The 20,289-nt window shown below is 36.5% G+C and overlaps 1 long non-coding RNA gene across 1 annotated transcript; it reads left to right on the top strand.

The window, feature by feature from the left end:
• The first annotated feature begins 7,116 nt into the window (after positions 1-7,116).
• Positions 7,117-9,917, top strand: LOC130604887 (uncharacterized). Its single transcript, XR_008973546.1, has 2 exons — positions 7,117-7,390; positions 9,812-9,917. It is a non-coding gene; the product is annotated as an uncharacterized LOC130604887 (long non-coding RNA).
• Positions 9,918-20,289: the final 10,372 nt, after the last annotated feature.

Here is a 20,289-nt window from a genome sequence, read left to right as displayed (position 1 = left end):
ATTGGGTGGGGTGGAAATGCAGGAGGGCTTTTTATTCCTGAGGTGCCTAAATCTCTGTCTTATAAGGGATGAAGTTCTGTCAGATACCTGCAAAGTATTGCTTGTTTCTTAGTGTAGCTAAAAGTTAATGGGTATGTGTTCAAAGTCCAGCATTGCTGAGGAATGTTAGTATTTTCCTCAGAGAAAAATTTCAAATGACTCATAGACATGTTGGATGCCAGGCACTTTGGTTTTATATTTTGAATGAAAAATACAAAGTCCTGGGTTTATCTGTGATTTGTTTGTTTTGTTTTCTTCCTGGAGCTTGGAAGCATGATTTGATTATTTATGCATGAATCCATACTTGACTGGTATTGCTGAGTCTATCAACATGGTATTCAGTTCTTATCACAGAATATTGACTGTATGTGACCTATTGTGGCTGAGCAGAATTGTAGCAGAGGAGTGCACTCAGTAAGATTTGTCTTCAAGTATGCTATCATTTTTAAGGTTTAACCAAGTTTTGGGTAGCTGTTTCCCCCTACCCGAGTAGTTAAAAACTCTTCATAGGAAAAACTGTGTGCAGTTGATAGATTTCTTGAGGTTGCTTAATGTTTTGCTTGTTGAATTTCCTCTTTTTTCAGCATGGACCATACCCTTTTCTTTTAAAAATAAGATTGCAAATATGAAGGATGTGATGCTTTGGGAATATAGGAAGCTTTTTGAAGCTCTGTCCTCACCAAATAAGTGAGTTTGCATAATTTCAAGGGGGTTACAGTCTTGCTACAATCTGTTTTTGATAGGAAATTTCACCATAATTGTAGTGTCAGCCTGAAGAAATTAATGGTATGCAGAAGGAGCTAACATAAAGGAAAGGAATTTTTGTCTTGTGTAGAAAATGCTGTATGACCTTTAGGAAGGGAAGGTCATTTGGACTCCCTGTACAAATAATCAGTACTTTCTGTGATTTAGTCAGTTGCTTATTTTATTTTATTTTATTTTATTTATTTTATTTGTACTATTTATGGAGGGGACAATTACTGAAAAGATTAAGTGTTCTAGGATACAGTTATGTTAGCAGGTGTCCAGCTATGCTTAATAATGATTAGCTGGGATTCCTGCTTATGTTCTAGGTTAAAGGAAGATGGCAGGGCTTTCTTTAATAGCTTTCAAAAGCCCGTGTTTCCAGAAATTTGTGTTGATACGCATTCTGGATTACACATTGTGAGATACAGTATGGGTTCTGTTCTTCTCTGCCTGTGCATATAACATTCTTTCTAGCATTGACCTGTGTTTAGTGGTATGCTCTTCATGATTGTTTTCTGGAGTAGAGAGCTGTGTGACTGACAGTGACTTGCAGTATTTTCAGTTTGGGGATGACAAAAAATGGTTGTGGGGTTCTTTGGTCTTTTTGCATGTTTGGGTAGGGTTTTGTTTGTGTGTGTGTGATGTTTTGTCGTCATGTATTGTTCCGTCCCCCGCTCCCCGTGTCCTAATATGTATTTGAACCACTTAACCACTGTATCTTTTTTTGCCTGAAATTTCATGTTACTTTCTCTGGATTTGTATTAGTAGTAATTTGTAAGTCATTGGAAGCCTTTTGTCAGTTGAATGAAATGGTCAATCATGCTTTAATTACAATAATGATGAAAAAGATCTTTCTTTAGTGCACCTTTGTTTCTTTGGATGTTTTAAAAAAAACTATGAAAAGTGGGGAAGCAAATTATTTTCTCCATTGGCATTAGAGAGATAAATATTATATAGTTGCTATCACAGTCTCAAGTCGCTGTTTCACCTCTCTTTTGGAAAAGTAATGTGCTGGTGCAACAGTCTTAGTTTCTTTCGAAGAACATTCTGCACAGGAGCAGCCATACTGGACTAATCTGCTGTTCTCTCTTGAAGTTTAAAGCTCTGGGATCCTGGTATGTGACAGGACTATCATTTCAAGTTCTGCTTGTCTCCATAGCTAAACAGTATTTGACAGTCAGTGCTTTATTCTTAAGCTTGCTTTCTAGGCAAGCATGTAGGGTTATGCCTTAGGTCACCTCTCCCAGTCTCTCAGTGGGGATGATGTTTTGTATAGCTTTTTATTCCGTGGATATACATCATTTTTAAACCCTTTTGAGTTGTGTATGAATTTTGCATCTACCGTTGTTTCTGGCAATAGGCACCATACTTACTGTGCTATGTGAATAAGTCATTCCTCTGTTCCGATTTGAACCTGTTGTGTGAGAGAACTTCATATGATATTCCCTGTTTTTTGTATAAGGAGGAGCAGAACTGTTTGGTTCTTTCCCAGGCAGTTTGATATGAGTTTAGAATCTTTAAAGATCGTGGTAATGTGTTCACTCAAACACTTGTCTGGGTAAGAAAATAATTTTAGGTTCCATTAATTGTCCTTATGCTTATTTCCTCATGTTAAGATACAAACTAGTATCAGGAAGCGAAGCTGGAGGCTTCCCTAGCTGACTCTTCAGGAAGGACATCAGTGCTACAGACATGGTCATTTAAGAGGTCCCATGGCTCTTTTGGGTGGAAGTTGATCTGAGCAGGGACAGTCATCAGTAGTAGAGTTTGACTTACTACTTCAGTCAGTTATTGTCATTTGCAAATAGAATTGTGAGAAGTAATTCTTGAGTTACTTAATGCTGTGTTCCACAGTGTTTACTTTGCAGTTACTTACTTGAAGTAGATAAAATTTTATGCAGAGTTGTGCCCAAGGAAACATTAATGTCAGAGTTGTACAAATTGTTCAGACTTTTCATGTAGGCTGTAAAGGCAACTATAAAAGAGAGACAATGCCTTTAAAAAAGGTTTGCAGGTGTCAGGTACTGTCTGAATGAATTCTTGTTTTATTTTTTTCCTGTACCTTTCTTCTGTTGTCTTCTTTGGCAGAAGTAAAGATTTTAAAAAATGGAATTTCAGGATGGTTGAGGTTTAAAGGGACCTCTGATGATCAAGTAGTTCAACCTCTTTGCTCACAGCAGGGTCAGCTAGGACAGGTTCCTTGGGACACTGTCTGGTTGGATTTTAAGTATCTCCAAAGCCAGAGACTTCATGACCTCTCTGAGTGACTTGTTCCAGTGGTTAAATACCTCATGCTAAATAATCTTCTTCTTGTGTTTAAGTTGAATTTCTTACATTTCAGTATGTGCCGAGATAGGGTTCTTTGAGAGTAAGAAAGTATTCTGAGTTTGTTTGTATAACTAATAGTAGATAAAAAGATAAAATAGCAAGTTGGTTGAATTTTTCTCTCTGCAGTTTGGCTTGGATAATTCATGCTTTTAATAAGAATAATAATTTAAAGTGTCTTTTAACTTTAGTCACAGGAGATATTTATGGAGTTGCTTACTACTCTCCTTGTTTTGTGTAGAATTCAGACTTCAGTTCCTAAACTTGAAATACAAGGTCAAGAGGTAAAGGGCACTTCTGATGAAATAAAATATAGTTATGTAGTAAGATCATACTGTAAACCACAATTCTCTTTTGCCAGCAATCCTACAGAAAAGAGAACATACAAACCATGACTGGGGGCTGGGTAAAGTAATACACAGTTTGCAAGCTGTTCCAACACATGCTGCAGGTTATCAATAATGGTAAAATTTTTGTATTGTAAGGAAAATTGCTGTGTGGCCATTAGTCATTCTTCTGTCAAATGTTATGAATTTGGGCACAAACTTTTTAATGTTCTGCTTTCCTTAGAGCCAAATAAGATAGAAATTGTGTGCTACATATGTCTGTTACGTGACATTTATGTTAATTTATAATGTTTGAAAAAGAATAAATTATGTGGTCATGGATCATATTTGTCTAATAAAAACTTTTACGATAATCTGCATATTTTAATTTTGTGCCACTGTAGAGTAATTTGCATCTCATGTACCCTCATGAAGGATTAGGCTGAACTCCACAGCAACATTACTGTCACCATGAGATACCGTTTTCTCTGAAATCATGTGTTTCTCATACTATGGATTATATTTGAAAATATTAATGAGAGAATCGCTTGTGATTACTAATAAAATATTATTGAGGTAGATAACCATAATTCAGATGATTTGTAAAAGACAGAATTGTCGTTGGCAAGTCACCTTTTTGGTCTTTCCTTGATTCTGTTTTGCTCTTCTGCAGGCAGTCCAGCCTGCCTCTGCTGCCCACTGCCTATGTCAGATCTGCCACCTTGACCTCCTCATGTGATTCTGTAAGGCAATGGCTCAAATTTATTAACTTCCTTTTGTGTGAAAATAAGAAAGCCAGAGACATTTGGAAGGAGATCCCACTAGGGTAGTGAAATAAAACATCAGATGAATAACAATAGCAGGTAGACTATTTATTAAATTATTTATTTTCTCTCAGGATTGAATAGCATTAGTGGAAAGTTCCCTGGCTGCGTAATGCTGTTCAGCATAGGACCTGATGGAGATGGCTGGAACACTTCAAACCTGTTAAAACTCTTCCACGAATTCATTCTTTCTGCATATTCTGTGGTGGTTTTTTTTGTTTTGCTTATTTGTTGGGGTATTTTTGTGGTTTTGTTAGTTTTTTCTTTTTTTTCCTACAGAGTAATTAACAACATGTAATTTGATATTGTGTAAGTTCCACAGGTGGTTTGACTAACCATGAATTGTGCAGTTCAGAAATGCTAACTCTGTTGTTATGTGTAATCTCCATAATTTAGTTAATCTTACAATGTTTTTATTTTACTTACTCTGATTTTTCAGAAAACTGAATTGGTTAGGTTTGTTAGAATACAGATTGTCTGTGTGATGTACGGTTCATGAGTTCTTTAAATAGTTACACCTTTTCCTCTGAATTATATTTAAGTGAAATGTGTGACATGGACATTTGTGAAGGCTACATGGCTGGTTTGCTGATTCATACATGGCAATGTTGATAATTCTGGGATCTTTTTATATTTTCATTCCCTACATTTAGTAGTTTATGAACTTTTAAAAGTCATTATATTTAGAGTCTTCCTCCCCTCTTTTGCCATGCCTTGACCCGTATTTGGGCCGAGGGAATTATTCTGCATCTACATCTATCTGGAAATACAGTGAGGCAGTTTAAAAGAATGATCTTATTTTTCATGGCCATTCAGCTGAGAAGATACTGGGTTGGGAGATAATGAAGTGAAACATGTGTAAAATCTGCTTGAGTGTTCTTTGGTGGGTTTTTTTCTCCCTCTTGGCTTCATTTATTTTCTTTTTATTCAAATAATATTATATGATAATATGGTTATTTCTGATATTTGTCACCATATTTCTGAGAATTCTGGTGTCTGTTTCTTCTTTCCATCTCCTCCTATTTTTTGCTACATCCTTTCTGTCTCCTTTAGGTTTATGAATATCTTGAACTTTAGAAGAGGCTGGAGTGCAGCCCCTCTGCATGCCTGACTGTGTTCTGATTTGGAATAGGGCCTCAAGGTAGAAAACTTGATTTAGAAAAAAAAAAATCTGAAGCTCATTATAGTTGTTTCAGTGACTTTCTTGAATAACCTAAGCACAAGATTTTGAAGATGTGTCTGAACTAGGATACTTCCTGCATGTGACAACAAATTAGCTAGAAATTCTTACTTGTTTTTCAAATACTTTAAAAACATGAACTTTGTGAAAATCTGATACCTTACGACCAGCGTACCCCATGTGTAAGCTACACTGGTAGTTTCACCACCTGCTTTAGACAATGTGGTAGCAACATTGTGATGGCTGAACATAGGAGGGTCAATAACCTTTTAGCTGAGATATGTTTCAGAAAGAAGGAGGCTTTTATGTAAAGTTAGTTATGAAGGGTATGGAGTGACAAATTCAGCAAGCATCCTAGTGCATTCCATCAGAGTAGGGCAAAGAAGAAAAATCTAAATGCTCAACTTTTGAGTTTTAATATTGCTATATTACTCCAGGTTAGCAACATACATTTTTTTAAATAATGTGTTGCTTCTGCATACAACTGTTGTTGCTCATGCTTTATGGTTGAAAACACACGTGCAGTTAAAAACAGTAATTTACAAGAAAGCCGCCTCCTCTAGAATGGTGGTTGTAGTGGTCTTCATCATCTGTACATAACTTAATGTAAGATGTCAGGTAACGACAGGTATGGATACCCACTCTCCAAATTTTACAAATGAAAATTCTTCATGCTTCTGGCACAGTTGAAGTCAAATTGTACTCATTTCTTCAAAATTAAGGTTAAAGTGTGGTTTTCCAGGCTTCTGCTGTGAATGTGTTGCTTTGCTGAAAGATGTAAAACTGAACTTAGCAGGTACAGCTAATGCGTGTGTTTATAGTTGGAACCTAGTCTTGATAGTCTTTGTACAACAGTGGTAGTATAAGAGTAAGAGGGGGTGGTAATATATTTTCAGACTCTTAATATTTTAGTAACAGCAGTGAGATAGATGATTGGTTGAAGTCCATTTACTGTAATGAACTTATACAAGTAGTGATTGAGGAGTTCGTTAAGTAGCAGTAAGGTGCCCTTTTACATAGATGTGTAAAGCACGCTGGCAAGGGATTTATCCTAGCAAAAGCTCATATTTCTCTGTGTGTAACAGTAGAGAACTTTCCATTGCATTTTTTAAAGATGTTCAGTTGAGCTCAAGAGCATAGAGACGTGAGCTAAATATGGACATAGAGGAGAGCAAAGGGGGTTTAGATGTGGAATGGAAAAGTGACTAGTTCCTTATGTGCATGTATTCCCCCCACCCCCCCCCCCCCCCCCCCCAAGCTGCTTGTTTCTTGTTCTTGGCATAGAACAGGCTTTAGACAAAATTGCTGAGCTTCCAGAGCTGCTTCCCAATTAAGTGCGTCTCCATTCTATTTGATAATTATGTAACTGACAGACCACAATACCTCGTGGTCTCTCTTCAATGTTGCATCTGTGCAATAGTTTCAAATAGTAATATCCTTATGTTTCTAGAAGTTACTAGACCATATTTGTGGTAATTTCTTAGGAAGATTGACAGAAAGAGGTGCTGGTTTTGTCAGACTTCACGTGAGCCATTTTAATAGCTTAATTCATGTTAATGAACTGCAGCAGATTGCAGTGCAAATCTTACCATGTCAAAGTAGCAAAGTCTCTTAAACAGTTAAGTGTTACGTATGGAAATACAAGTAGGGATGGGAATTCTAGGCTGGAGAATGAATGTAGAAAAGAAATACTTAAATTACAGAACTAATTTAAGCTAAGCATTCATAAGCTGCATTTCTGTGTTGTTTATTTTCATAGACATTGTTTGACAGCAACCCTTCCTTTAAATCATCACTGTCACATGCATTTCATGATTCTCCAGTGAACAGGATGGCTACTAGCAGGCTGCTACCTTTTCTGTTTGCTTAAGTCTGTGCATATGCCAAGGCTTGTTTCATGTGCTGTGACTCTTCAACTTTGCCTTCACCCAGGTTAATGTAAATACCAGGTGAGTTTGAGAAGTCTGCTTGTCTGTGGAGTAAGAGAGCTTCCCAGGTTGCTTTTTGTTTGTCTAGGGAGAGAAGGAGAGAACAAGATTTTTCTCTCTCCTCTCCATAACGAGTGTTTGAATTTTGAAGCAGTGAATAAAAATTAAAAAAAAAAAAATTGACCTGACTGTTTGCCCAGCTGTTTGCTGGAATGTGAAGAGTTTAGGCATGGCCTTTTGGCCTTGAGTCTTCAAAGGGCCGGTTTCAGAAATAACTGAGATGACCTTTTGCGTGTGCAGGTGTTAATTGTGTTATGAATTGTACTGAGAATAACTGCTGCCATCGCAGAATGTGTACCTTTTCTGCATCAGTGGTGAAAATACATAAGCAGTTATTCTTTGTATATACTGAAAACAAGCTGTTGGATTGTTAGAGTTGCTTCGGCCATAGAAAAGTATTTTTGAGGCATCTGGATGTTTAAGTCATTCAAATGGCAGTTGTGTAATACACACATATCTTGTGCTCCAGGAATTACTGCACTAAACTCTTTGAAAGAATGTGTGCTTTGCTTTTTTTCCTTTCTATAGGTTAAATCCTTTCAGTTAGCTACAACTCTACTATGACTTTTAGTAGGTAATTTTTGCACTCAATATGGCGAAACTGAAACTACTGCGTTATTTTATTCTTTTAATTGAAATTAAAATGTTAGAATGTTCTGTCTAGTTTTTAAATTGCCAAGTTTCCTCAAACTTAAACTCTGGATTTTTTAGGAAAATTGCTGGAGATGCTCTAGTAAAGTCCATAATAATGCTTATACAATAACTTGGTAATTTTACCTTCTCCTCCTAGCTACTTCAATATTTAAATTGATTGAAGTTCATGCTGCTAAGGCAGAAAAGTAAATGTGCAACAGTGGGGTTTCACATTTGTTGTGCACAAAGTTGCAATCTGGTTAAAGTCTGGATGGATTTGGCTGGTATACTAATTGGCACTGATGCTTCTGAAATTGTGTAATCAGCTATTTTGCTGATTGTCACAAGGTGTTTTGTGTGTGTGTGTCCCTTTACTTTAGCTGGCAACGTAGAATTAACCAAGTGTTCAAAGGTGTTTGTTGTTTTTTTTTTTATTTCCTCTGTGCCTCATTTTCTCAGACATGCAGATACTGGTCTGTGCTAAAGACGGGACACACTGGGCTCAATGTAAGAAGGGTGGAAGGAAGTTCAAGGAAATTTAAATCAAGAGCAGGGTGCCTGTAGATGTAAATTTCATCTAATAAATGCAGAAAGCTTTAAAATAATCTGTTGTTCAATAGGGCTGGTTTTGTTTGGTTTTTCCTAGCTGTTAGGAAAGAGTTTCTTCAGTGTGGCTGCTTGTCATTTTTCTGAAATGTTTTGTAACACACCACATTTGGCTGGTGAACATGTGCGAGGGTGTGGTAGTGGTCAACTGCTCTTTTCTACTAATAATACTGCCATGGATTGTAACGTGCTAGAGACTGTATTTGATAACTTACTTTGTTAATAAATTTTCAGTCTTTGAGAGAGAGGAGGAAACAAATCTTAGATGGACATTAACATGCTAATTAGGAAACCTTAATCACTATTTAATAAGTTTTAAGCTGTACCAAGTTTTTGAAATATTTCAAATTCATATTCCAATGAGTAGCTTTTGATAGCCAAATATTTTTTTTTTTCTACATATACTGGCTTTATGCAAAATTCCATTGATAGTTATAGCTATTTCTGTGAACTGTTTGGGCATTCTGCTTTAGTAATGTGTGCTGGATTTATACTAAATGTAAAGCATTTAGTAATGCTTTGAACGGATTGTCATGATTATCTTTCTGTCTCTGTGAATGTAGACTTTACCTTTCTGAAATGCATAATGTTGCTGTAAATAAATTCTGCATGTTTATTCCTATGCACCCCACCTATGGAAAAAGGTTTTTATTAGCATTTACTTTTTTATTGCAGGAGAATGTTTGAAGTTACAATCTTATTTCTTGGTTTTAATTATTTAAATGTAACAGCAATTTTGTTTCCTAATCAGTTCTAAAATATTATTACAAATGTCTTTTCTATGTGCCGACTGGGTAGCTGGCAGATAAGGCAAAAGCATGAGGATTTCCTCCCAAGAATGAAACTCTTGCTGCTCACTGATAAGGGATAATTATTACATAATCATCTTAATTTGCAAACATGTACATAATTGCCAGTACCAGGGTGTTAGGTCTGGATTTGTATTCTGTTCAGAACCATTTTCTCACATACTGAAGTAGTCTCATGTGGACTGTATAGGCTGGTTTTAGGTTGGTGGGGTTTTGTTGCTGTGGTCTTGAGTTGGGTGGGTTGTTCTTCTTTGTTTGCTTATTTGTTTTTTGTTTTGGCTTTATACCTGATCAACCCTACTTTTTGAGAAGTTACTTAATGCTCTCTCTGCAGATCCATTGTCTGCATTCCACTAACTTCAGTAGTTCTAAACCTTCTGTCTAAGTTGCCCTTGAAAGGCTGCACTTGTTTTGTGAAGCATGCTGCATGAAGGATGTTAGATGAGTATACTTCTTACAACAAAATTGTGTAATCTAAGAATTTCAGGTGCCTGGTGCTTGAACTTTGATAAATGCTGCTGCTTTCTATCAGCACAGTTGTTTAGGGAAGCAGAAAAGTGACACTTAACAGGCTGTTTAATTAAACTCGGGCTTTGATTAAAAATTTTTGATGATGTAGTTAAAGAGAATGAACTGATTTTGCAGTATTACCAATATAATTAATGAAGTACAAGATTACACGTTACATAGTTGGGCAGTGACACTTTCCTGTAAAAGGATAAAGAAACTGTTCATTTAGTATATTTCATGTGGATGTATTTCTGTTTCAAGTAGATGTAATATATAAACTCTGCTGAGGAAGATTAATGTTGCAAAAAGCAGTATAGCTCCTTGATATGGTTGCGTATAAGGCCATCTCCAGTCTTTTTCCAAAGGTGACTTTAATTAGGAGACTTGAGAGAAGAAAAAACACTGTCCTGCCAACTGCTTTTGAAATTTGTTTTTTAGCAGGAAAACTATTTAGTATTATAAACAAAACCCCAAAGTTCTCTGTGTAGGGGTGAGGTTATATAAAAATGGCTGAAGTTTAGAACATTGAGTCCTCAGTAAGAATTTCTGCTATTGTTTTGTTTGAGTGCAAGAAAATATGTTTGAAAACCCAAAACATTTTAAAATTGACCGTGTATAAATAAATTCCATTCCTCCCTCCACACCAAACAAACTTGAGGAATGGTACCCATGAAGCTCCATGGATTTTCAATGCCTGTTAAATCTGTAATTTTTCATACTCTTGAAACACTTCCGCATCCTGAATGTACATTAGGGCAGTATTTGACAAAAAACTGTAAATTTTGTTCAGGCTATATGAGTAGAAAATACGCATTACAATAGTAGTATGCATCTAATATCTTGCTCTTGGTCTGGTTTCCTCAGTGTTAGGGAGGGAGAAATAGGTTTGTGCATTTCAGTAGAGGTCATGAAGTCTATGCCTGTGGAAGGCTGCTTTTTTCTGTGGGTTGTGGTGTTTTGTTTTGTTTTCTTTTGGTGTGTTTTGTTTGTTTGCATGTGGAATTTTTAATACTTTAATTTTTTTAATACTGATCTATATCTTACATAAATGAAAAGTATTATGGAAAGTGTTACCTAAACAGGGTGCATAAAATGTTCTTTTAAGTTTTTTGTGATGGGTTTACATTATGTTCCTAAGCAAAGTTTTGTACCAGAAATAAGACTTTAAATTTCAGATTAAAAAACCACCACAAAACACAAACACCCCCCTCATCCAGTTTGGTACTAATATAGTGCTCTTCACTATTTAAAAAATCTAGTAAAAAATTTGCTTCACACTAAAATATTAATTAGTCCTTCCTTACAACTGGTCAGTCTATTCTGTTCTAATATTGTTTTAACAGTAGAAGAATAAGACTCTGTAAACAATATGCATTGTGTTTAACTATTCAACAGTGAAGATTAATAATTAAACTCATACCAAGACAAAAGGGAAGACTGGTGTAGTTGTTGCACTAGTTTACATTTACTACTGTTTTAATTCTCATACAGTTATTTCACAAAAAGGTATCATACTTCCATGTCGTAGGTCAGAGAATGCCAATTATTGTAAGCTGAGTTTTGGCATATCATGAGGGCTTCTAATAAGGTGATTAAAAAAGTCTGCACTTTCTTTAGAGGCAGTTTCTTTGCCTGTTTGCTGTGAAAAGGAGAGAGTCCAATAAGGGCCATGTAATTTTGTTATCTGGACGAATCCTAGTGAAATTAGAAGGTTTGGTCATGAGCATCAATTTTTATACCACAGTCACCTTAATCAGTTGGGTCAACTGTGGATAGTGGATGCGAAAATAGCACTTAATGGATTGTTTTGTACAGACGTAAAATGGTCAGGAACATGCTTCATTTCTTATGTGTGGAAGTACTGATTTACAACGCAAAATAAAAGTGGTTTTCATTTTGTGAGATTGTTCTTTGCAGTTTTAACCGTTTTCTAACTTTCAGAAAACAAGTGTGAGATTGAAAATGACTGCCACTGAAATAATGCTGATGTATGAAATGGAGGAGAAGTTGTTTCCTGTGAAATAACAATTGGAAATTATTTTATCCTTGAAAGCCATACATATTACATGTGAATGATTAATCTGAGTCACATGTATGAAGTTTATGGCATTGTGCAATAAAAGGAATACTTTGTAATGATCGTGGATCTTTAACTCTGGAAGTTTATATTGGAACTTCCTATTCATACTGTATCATTTTTAAAAAAAATCAGTAATATGACAGTTTTATCTATAATCGAAGTAAATTCAGTTAAATTTGAAGATTCCACTCATTTAAGAGTTTGTGGATGTTTAAGTGTATGGGTGGGGGGAAATCAGTTGCCTCAGCTTTGTTTACTTCCTAGAGCTGAAAGCTTTACCATTTGGAAGCTGGGAAAATTAGAATGAGGGATTTTGTTACTTTCAGCAGAGAATCCTGTAGGTTAGCTCTCTTTGGGAATATTTAGGGTAGAAGAAAGGAGGTTATGTAAATAAATTAATGAATATGTAGCCTAAATGCCAGTTTGTGTGAATTACAGTTGGTGGCAGATACTACAGTGAGAAATATGTATTGGTATTTTATTAGTCTGGAATTGGTAGAGGACTTCACTTTTCATGTCTATTTTCATAACGTAAGACATTTATTTCTATCAAGTGATGGTTTTAAAGCTTAGATACAGGAAGCTGCTTAGAATCTAGAGTTTGTATTCCTAGAATAATTTCTGCAAGCCTTTCTTCCTTTTGCAGGCAAGACAGTGATCTTTCTCAGCATGTTTGCAGTCCTGTTCTACAGTGTGTGTTGAGGGGGCTTTGGTGGTGTGATTTCTTTCTGTTGGTTTATTTTGTTTTGTGTTTGAGTTTTGTTTTGTTCCCACAGAAATTCTGTTTCAAGATTTCTCCTAGGTCGTGACTGTTCATTTTTAGTACTTAGCACTGTGTGTCCCTTAACTGTGGTTTTCAAAGTGTTAGTTTGCGGTTAGATTTCTCTACCCCCCTCCCCCTTCCATTTTTACTATGCATTTTCTATCTTTAGTTAAGTGTTTCTACATTTAATTTACTTCATGAACCAAAACTGTGAACCAAGAAGGTGTTTGGGAGCGGTAGGGTTACATGGAAAGTAATTTGCATGGAAATGTTTTCGTAAGTAAAGAAATTCATGAGCTGCAGACAAACTAGCATAGGAAGAAATTGCATATGAACAGATGCAAAGGGAGGATAAGGCTGTATTGTTTAGCGTAGGATGGGTTATTACACAGGATCCTGACAAGAGAATGTTTTAGGTTTAGTGTAGGATGACTACATGAAGTTGTTTCTAAGGAAACTGGTGCTAAGAGAGTAAGGTAACATTTCTATGGCTAACCTGTGTGTCTGTATGTGTGTATGTATATATTTTAAGTGTGTTGAGTCTCTATAATAGGATAATTGACAAGTGTCTTGCTGTATTTAAGTCTGCAGGATAATTTCTTTATTATGATTTCCCAAATCCTGTAAGTAAAGTAGAGGAGTGCTTTCGTCATACACAGAAGATAGATGTCTCCTTCCACATTCTTGATTATCTTAACTCTTCCCTTTTCTGCTTCATTCATTTCATGAACTCCTAAGAGGGGACTTAGCTACAAGTGTACAATTGGTTTTATTCAGGTTCTTAGACTGTGATGCAAACAGGGCTTAAATTTTTCTCTAGAGTCACCTGACTTTCATAGCTTTCTACAACTACTCTGTACAATACAGTGAAAACATCAGCTTTAAAATTCTTTTAAAACTTTCATAAAAGTGTTTCAGTGTTGTTTCTTCAGTCACATTGCCCTGTTTGTCTTCAGCAATTTTGTACCTGCGAAGCACGGTTTCACTGTAGTAATTGTAGAAAGAGGATTTGACAGGTGAGTTTTCTGGTGCTTGAAAAGGCACAGAAGGTAATTTAGGGTTCAAAATTACTTACAGGAGGCTTTTTGGAACAGATGGGTTGTCTTTTTACCCCTTTTTTTTTCTCCCAGCAGCTGATGTAGATGTAACCTATAAGAAATGGAGCTCACTGTGCAAGTATGGTACTGTGAAAGTTTACAGAAATATTGTCAATCATCTTTGACTTCGGTGTGGTAAGGCTTTCTCCCATAGTTTTCACATGACTTTGTTGCTGATACCCAAAAAGAAAGTTTTTTTTAGGCTGATTATTACTAGTGAGTCAGAGTTGGCTGGGAAGAAATGTCTTATCCAAGTTGTTTTGCATGACTAAGGCTTTTCTAATGAGGCTGGCAACTAAAACCCACATATAGAATATGTCAGCATTTATATTTTAAAGTTGGAATGCATGTCTGTCTGCTTAAGCTTGCATATAAATTACCTAAGAACTGGAGTTGGAAGAGGGCTCTCTTTTTATTAAAAGAGAGTACTTGAGCTGATGATTGAAATTAATAACTGTTCAGATGTTTCGTTTCTTCTTTTGTCAGCTTTGTACCTTGTAGAAGTTTGTTTCTCTATGCTGTGGAGCTGTATGACCATGAGAGTTCTGTCAGAATGCTTGTATGTGTTTCTAACGCCAAGTTGCAGTTGTAGTTCAGATTGTTGTTCTTTAAAAAATTTATTTATTTTCTAATGTCCTTACCAAAATGTCAGCTTATATAATTGTTTATTAAGTCTCATTGTGATAGAATAGTATGTTTATATAAATGGATAGAAGGGATATGTTTCTTTTAAGAAATATATAATATAATACATTGTACTTTTAAGTAAGTACAAGAGGTAATCTACGAAAATCAAATATTCCCGAGGCTGATCTTACTTTCTCTTGGGATCAGATTAGCCTAGGAGTCAACCACTTCTCCATTGTGGAAATCAGACCATACCTTGGCTGTTTAATATATAGTCTAGTATGTAACTTGACAGTAGCCAAATGAAGCTGTATCTGCCTATATACTGAGCAATTAAGGAGGGGTATGCTTCTAGGAGAAGCTTTTTTGTAAAGCATGTCAATTAAGTGCTAGTTTACACCAGTAAGTTTTCTGTCAGTTTTCTTGTTCGGCAGAAGAAGGAATTATGTAAACCATGTTTTATCTAGAACTGTGTTTATCCAGAATACAGTCTTTTTTCCCTCATGGTATTTTATGATAATGAATTCTACTCTGGGTATGAGAAACAGTATACTGTTGGCAGACTTAAAGTTTCTACCTTGCTACATTTAAATGTTTTATTTTGTATTACTGTGTTACAAAAAAATCCATTCTACCTTCTCTACCACTTAATTACCTGTCCTTCTAAGACATGGAGTTTTGATTTAGTTTTGCTCTTTTCTTTGAATTTTTAGAATTATTCCCATATCCAGTTTAGAAGTTGTTTTTCATTATCTTTGTCATTAACTGCCTTTTAACCACTTTCCTACCTTATACATACTTTTTGGTTTTAGGTTGCTTGAATCAAATATAGGCCAGTATTTCAAATAAGAGCATGTTATCAGTTTTGTATGTTCTACTAAAATGTTTTCAGATTTACTTTGTACTTCTGTGTGGTCAAACATCTTCATTTCTTTTCTGGATGCTGATGCGTTCCTGAGCAGATGTTTTCATTAAGTTGTTGAATGTAGTACCCAGTCTTTTTCCATTCTGTCTTTTAAACCTCTGCACTAGGGAACAGCTCCTCAGCAGAAATTAAAATTGGGGGGTTTTGTGCTTGTTTGTGTGTTTGCTTGTTTGTTCATCTGTGTAAGCATGTTGCCTGGGTTCCTTTCTCCAGAGTTCATTTGTCTTGTTAAAGTGTGCGTGTGGTGGGGAAGAATGTTTCCTGTGTATTTCTGACCACCTTATCATGTTGTCTTTCCCAGAGTAAAGGCCCTGGGGGGTGTGCTGATTGAGGGCCATTGAACATGAGCCAGCTGGTGCCCATGCAGCCAAGACCAGCAACATCCTGGCCTGTATCAGTAATGGTGTGGCCAGCAGGACTGAGGAAGCAATTCTCCCCCTGTACTCAGCAGTGATGAAGCTGCATCTTAAATACTCCATTCAGGTTGGCCTGTCACTACAAGAGACATTGAGATGCTCAGGCGTGCCCAGAGAAGGGCAACAAAGATGACGAAGGGCCTAGAGCAAAGGTCTTGTGAGGAGTGGCTGAAGGAACTGGGGTTGTTTAGTCTGGAGAAAAGAAGGCTCAGCGGAGAACTTACCACTGCCTACAACTACTTCAAAGGAGGTTGTAGTAAGGTGGATATTGGTCTCTTCTCCCAAGTAACAAGTGATAGCACAAGAGGAAATGGCCTGCAGTTGCTCCAGGGAAGGTTCAGATTGGGTATTATGAAAAATTTCTTTGCCAAAAGGGTTGTCAAGCTTTGGAACAGGCTGCCCAGGGAAGTGGTTGAGTCATCAACCCTGAAAGTATTTCAGAGACCTGTAGATGCAGCACTTAGGGATATGTGCTTATGGTGGACTTGGCAGTGTTAGGTTAATTATTGGACTCAATGCTTGCCTTTTCCAACCTCACTGATTGATTCTATGATTTGTGTGCATATCATGAGCTAGGGGAGTGCTTTTGCTTGGTAAGATTCTGTTTAGATTTCAGCTGTAATTGGCAGATGCATAATGCAAGGCTGACTTCCTTTGAGAACAGTATTGTAGCTTTAATTTTGAGCGTGGATATTCTGGGTCCAATGATTTAACAGCCTTATGTCTTACATTCTGCCACTTTATACCAAATAAATAAATTCAGGAAAAAACTTTTAAATTTTAGTTTTCAGTGCTTTTTGGGGGAAGCTTTTCAGTAATTGAATTTTATGTTTGATTTTAACACTGAGTGGCTGTGTTTCCACCTGAAAAATGAATGTGAACTTGTTTGCTCATTCAGTGTTTAAGGGATCTTTATCAGTCCATAGCTAAAATATTTTTTAGTATATTTAATTATTACTGTTTCTGATAACTAAATTTCTGCTTAGATATTATGGGTCCTACATATTATAAGAATTTTTGAGCCATAGTAGGAAAAAATCTAAGCTTTTAAAAACCAACATGAGAAATATTATATTCCCTGTGTTTTGTTTGCTTTGGGAGAGACAGGAACAGTATGGAAATGAAATAGAGTACTCTTAGTTCAGGTGGCTTCTACTTTGAATAAATATGCACAGGATTTAATGCAGCTAACCAGTTTATTTTAGAGACACATGGTGCTTGATTTTTTTTTTTTTTTTTTTTTTTTTTTGCGTCCCCTACCCCCCCCCCCCTTCCTCAAAGCACAGCAAACCAGGGGTGAATGTAGGCACAAGGTGTGCTTTACAGATGCATATGTGAGAATCCTAGAGTACAGTCTGCTGGGGCAGAATGGGGCAGTACTTGGAGGGTGTGCACAGCCACTGGGCACTGTGCTAAGATGCTCACCGTGCCTTTGTTAAATGTTCATGTGGGGGATCAGTGCAGTTAGTGTGCTGTAAATCTATGACCTGACTATCGTGAGTGTTTGTGCAAGTCCTTACAAATGTTTTTAATATCCAGGCAGATGACGCGAAAGGGAGAGATGGTTTGTCCTGAAACAGAACTGGTAGAGTAATCCTAGCTGGAATAGGTGTGGACTGTATTTGTATTGATACAGCAGAACTATCTGCCTGTATCCTTTTTGAGCCACATGAGCAAAGCAGGCTTTAACATCTGCAGAAGTCTTCCAAGAAGGCTGCAAATGCAGCGTTGGAGTAATGAATAGGCTGTATTTATATATGTTTTTTTCTATAAATGTGGTGCAAGACTGACACATAGATAAGGTGCTTTTCCTCCTGGAATATAGTTCATATTATTGGTCTTTAATGTACACCTCATCAAAAGCATTCTATAAGCGTCAGAACAACTGGCTGTATTTATAGGAGCAGCCACACAAAGCTGCATGTGGAAGTGAGCCATTAACTCAAAATGGGTAAATTGTACAGTAGGGGTGGCCCAATACACTTCTTCAATAGATGTCTATTGTGTAAAACTCTTTTCTCCATTCTCCTAACAAATACACAAAAAGCACTATACAGTGTCCTTCAGAGATGAACAAGCACCAGATTCCTGTGGAAGTTGCCCTGTATTCTAATCCTTCGCATACTTTGGAGATTATCACATATAACGTTGAAAATTCTTTGCTTTTCCAAAGTAGAACTGTTAAAATCTTACTGTATTGCATGTAAGAAGACACTGTGCATTGGGTTTTGTTTCTGGCATTGATCTTAAAGGGTGTAGAATGAGCTCTGTGCTTCAGCAGTTGTTCTCAAGTTGCTGATTTCCTAGGCAGCAGGTATAGCTTTGGTTCTGAATCTCACTTACACTGGAAGAAGTTCCCAAACAGGGCTTACTTGAAAGTCAGTGCATGGCACAAACATTGAGAGAGAATTATGTGCATTACTGGGGAGGGTTAACTTCTCCTTTTTCGTGGTTGCCAGCCACTAGATGGGCTTAACTATGATATCAGACTGCACCCAAATTGCAGCGCAGGTTCAGTTTTTAACTTTATGTGAGTTGAATTGTTTGACAGACAGCTGTATGTGGACTTTTTCTAAGGCTTAGTAGACTTCTGTAGGAGGAGTTAATTTCTTAGGTAGGTTAGATGTTACGCTGTTACGATACTTGACATTTTTGACAACATATTAGGAACATTGGGGTCTCTACAGATTTTGCAGTAAAGCATTTGAATCATTCTGGCAACTCCTTGGTTTTGTAATTTCTTTAGATACACCAAGTTCAATCCTGACTCAGGAGAATTGCTAATTTAATTCATTGATTTTACTTACTTGTAGTATTCTCTTACTCCAAACTACTGCATTTTTACTGGCCTGATGCGTATGTTTCTTGATAGCCTTGTGTGTTTACTTATTTCTGCAAGTTAGCCTGCTTAGTGTTTTCCTTGCAGTCTGAATTGTAATGCTATAGGGCAAAGAATACTTGCTGCTACGTAAAATATGCAATAGTATTTGGTATAGATTTATCAAATACATGTTTTGCTTTTGTTGGAGCTGTGCTATAGTTTCATACGTACCGTTGTTCATGGAGCATAAAGAGAAGGGGGATTTGTGTTTTGATGGGATTTTTTTGTCATTGATTTTTGTTTAGTTTGTTTTTAAGCATAATCTTAATTCCCTCTTGGAAGGTTTCTCCAAGGAAATAGTCAATTTCATACGTACTTGATGTAATCTCTCAAGTTGATATATAGTGCTGGAGGAGAGCAGCTACTTGCCTCCAGGTTTGAATAGGATCTTCCAAGATGAAGTAATCACAGGGGAAATTTTGGCTGTGAGTTACATCTGATGTTTGCCTCTGATTTAAGGACAGTAATTTACTGTTCTCCATGTATAAAATAGCTTGACCCACATCCCAGTTGTGATGCAATGTAAAATGTTTTTTTTTAATTATCTTCTTCTTAAATTCAGTTCTAGAAAACCTGTGGATTTGGTTTGCAAGCAAACTGACAAGTTAATGAAAAATTTTGAACTGTTACAGCCTGATTCTCCAACTGGATCTGTGCACTTCTACTTATGCTTAGTCCTTTTGTATAGAAGTAGAAATTCCCATGTCTGATTCGCTGGTATATAACTGTGATTCTTATTTTGGGGCTAAAATAACTCAAGTTCCTATCAAAGAAAAAATGATGTCTAACTTAATGCAGCTGTGGAGAGGCCTACCTGGTGAACTTCCAGGATCTGTATCTTTGGTTTTGACACTACGGTTAGCAGGTTAAGTGCAACTGAACCTCTGGTTAGCAAGTGTGATAACTTAGAGCTAGATGAGACCCCATGACATTTCTAGAGAATGGTGTATACAGGCATCATGTCTGCATGTAAAGGTTTTTTCTAGCCTGTTGTAAAACTTGGGAAGTTTCTAGAAGTCCTGAATCAACTCTTACGGACCTGATAATCTGTCTTGAAGATGTGTCCCTGATAATTACAAGAAACAACTGATAATTCAGTTAAATAGATACATATGTATTTGTCTTTCAGGTCTTCTCTGCATGTTTAAAAATCTGTAGGTAATCAGCTATAGTGTGCCTATCGGGTAGAAATGTATGTGTTTTTTTTCAAACCTCTCAAATATTGCCAGGGAAAGAAGATGACAATTTGAATTTAATTAATTCACAACTGTTATTTAAGATTTCTGCAAGGAATTGCATTAAAAAAAAAAAACAACCAAGCACAAAATCCCAGAACAATAGCTGATTTTTGAAAATTCATAGAGGACATTGGTTTGTTGTGTACCATCCTGTGATAAAAACAGTCACAGTGTAGCCTGAAAAGGATGGTACCTCCTGTTAACCTGCCTCTAGTTAATAGGGGAAGTCTTTTAGTAATTTAAAAAAAGTAATTAATTGAATAAGCTGTATGGAA

The sequence above is a fragment of the Pezoporus wallicus genome, unplaced genomic scaffold, assembly GCF_028554395.1.
Source record: "Pezoporus wallicus isolate ANWC-B61680 ecotype Strahan unplaced genomic scaffold, APGP_CSIRO_Pwel_v1 contig_4710, whole genome shotgun sequence".
Taxonomy (NCBI): Eukaryota; Metazoa; Chordata; class Aves; order Psittaciformes; family Psittacidae; genus Pezoporus; species Pezoporus wallicus.
Note: the sequence above shows the minus strand (reverse complement) of the source record. Positions and strands in the feature narration are given on the sequence as shown.